Source organism: Furipterus horrens, unplaced genomic scaffold (genome assembly GCF_987537825.1).
Source record: "Furipterus horrens unplaced genomic scaffold, mFurHor1.1.pri manual_scaffold_2, whole genome shotgun sequence".
NCBI lineage: Eukaryota > Metazoa > Chordata > Mammalia > Chiroptera > Furipteridae > Furipterus > Furipterus horrens.
In genome coordinates this window covers 124406323-124408641 of record NW_028327172.1, presented here as the reverse complement: position 1 = coordinate 124408641, position 2319 = coordinate 124406323, and the positions used below count along the sequence as shown (strand labels likewise).

At 44.3% G+C, this 2319-nt stretch overlaps 1 pseudogene; it reads right to left on the bottom strand.

Annotated features, from left to right (window-relative positions):
• Positions 1-770: 770 nt before the first annotated feature.
• On the bottom strand, positions 771-1989 carry LOC150019421 (actin-related protein 2/3 complex subunit 2 pseudogene; annotated as a pseudogene).
• Positions 1990-2319: the final 330 nt, after the last annotated feature.

The following is a 2319-nucleotide window of genomic DNA, read 5'->3' as shown; positions in this document are numbered from 1 at the left end:
CTTTTGCCTGTGAGAAAAAGTTCTCCGACAAGTAACTGAAGGTAAAAAGTTCATGATCAAAACCCCCAATACTTAGAAATCATATACTCTAAATCCACGTTGTAGAGTGTAGAGAACATTTTTTATAAACTTGACACAATTACAATAATACTATTAATAGTGAACTGATATCAAATCACAGCAAATCTAACCCAATAATTGAGAAAACTGAGGGCTAAAAAAGTGGTGATTTCCTCAAGGTCACACCATTAATTAAAAGGTGGCACAACATGTTCAGATATGCAAATGACCCACTAATATGTTGCTATGGGGCCCCTACCCTTCAAAATATCAACCCCAAAACAGCTCTCCTGAAAACTAGTAATCCCACTCTCAAACTAACAAACACAAATAGGACCCATCACATACAAGTAGCAACCACCAAAAACATCAAAAAACAAAGAAAACTCCTCTTAGCCTTAAGCCGCATTTTAGAAAAAGTGGTATAACGACACAGGCATTGGCCAAAACTTACAAGACGGAAGGGATTTGCATTTCTTTTTTTTTTTTTTTTTTTTAAGATAGAAAGATTTTCTTTATTAATGACCCCAACCGTATTTTAGATACAGGAGTTCTGAACTCAAATACTTAGGAGAAAACAAGTTAAGATTGCATTATCCTGCAACTCATTACCAGTAACATTGCAAAGCAAAACAGCTTGGAAGGAGGGTGGAAGGGAAGCGGAGTGAGGGAGGGAAGATAAAGAAAAGGAATTAAGTTGATCACGTGGATTTTTCTTTCTTTTTTTTTTAATTCTTGGGAACTATGAAGTCCTTGCAAGCACAGCTCGTTTCTGCAGATTATTTTCCAAACGTGTACAAAATGGAACCAAAATGGAGAATCCCTTAAGAACCTGAAGAGGTGCAACATTAAAAGCTACGATTATCCAGTAGCAAGTGTTCCAGCCTTCAGTTGCCAGCTGCTTCCTCTTCCGGTTCCCAAGAGTTAGCGGGATGAAAACGTCTTCCCCGTGATTGTTTTCATTTCTTTCTTCTCAGCATCTGGGCGTGCGCGGTTCAGCACCTTGAGGAAGTCAGACGTTTTTGCCCGCATACGTGTGTGAATATAGGCCTTCGAGCACTTGATGTGGTAATGCAGGTAGTCCCGGAACGTGTGGATCAGGTTGATGGTGTTGTCTCGAGCACTGGCGTTGGTGTGGCGAGGGAACAGCACGAAGGTAATATAGCCAATGTTGTCACCCACAGCAGCATCGGTGTCTTTCAGCTCCAGAGGCGGTTCCCTGTGGCTAAAGAGGACCTGTGGGGCTGTGTGGCTGGCTCTGCGTCCTTCTTTGAACTCCTGCATGAACACCTTTCCAATGACCACATCATCGTCATCCTTAAACACTGTGCTGAAGACTACTGTGACTCTGTCCTTTTTAGACTCAACATACATGGTCTCATCATCTCTATAATGGATAACTGCCCTGTTTTCGCCTTCCTTGCCCTCTTCTTGGAACTGGAAGTACTTCTCAAAGACAGAGGCAAAACAATTTCGTTTCAACATGCCAGCCTGATGCACAATGGAATCCTTGGATGCAGGCAGATTTTCAAGGTCGTATAGCAAAGAGACATTGTACCCTGATTCTGGATTTACCAAGTAACTCCCATACACTCTCTTTAGTAACTCATCAGCACCATGTGCCTGAAGTTCCTTGTAGAATTTCAAAGAAATACTGACCATCACTTTTGTTTTGTCTCCATTAGGATTTGAAATATGATAGAGGACCCCATCAAGATCTGCAAATGTTACTTTTACTGCTTCTGGTTTGTTTCCAGCGGCCGCGTTCTCGAACTTGAGCGAGAGCGTCTCCTCGATGATGCGGTTGTTCACCTCTAGCAGGATCATGGCGGCGGCTGCCCCGGGCAGGGAAAGGAGAAACAAGGGCGGGTCAGGGTAGGTAAGGGAGGGAAGGACAGAGGGAGCGGCCCTGCTGCCCCTGAGGAAGGGGGCTGGGTGGGGTGGGAGGTCAGGGAAGAAGGGGAGAGGGACCGGGGTAGGGGGAAGGGGAAGACGCACGCACTGGCCCCCGCACGGACTGACTGTCGGGATTTGCATTTCTAAACTTTGAACCATCTGAATCTTGGAACTTGGCCAATCCTACACATGAACATTGATTTGCTGTTTGGTGTCTATGAAGCCAGGTACACAGTCTTAGGGAGAACCTTGAATGGAGCCACCAAAAAAAATGGAGCGAGGGCACTTCCTGATTCCTCTCCTTATTGTATCATCATGATGTACTGGATCCTTGACATTCATTATCCTGCTTAATCTTCACAG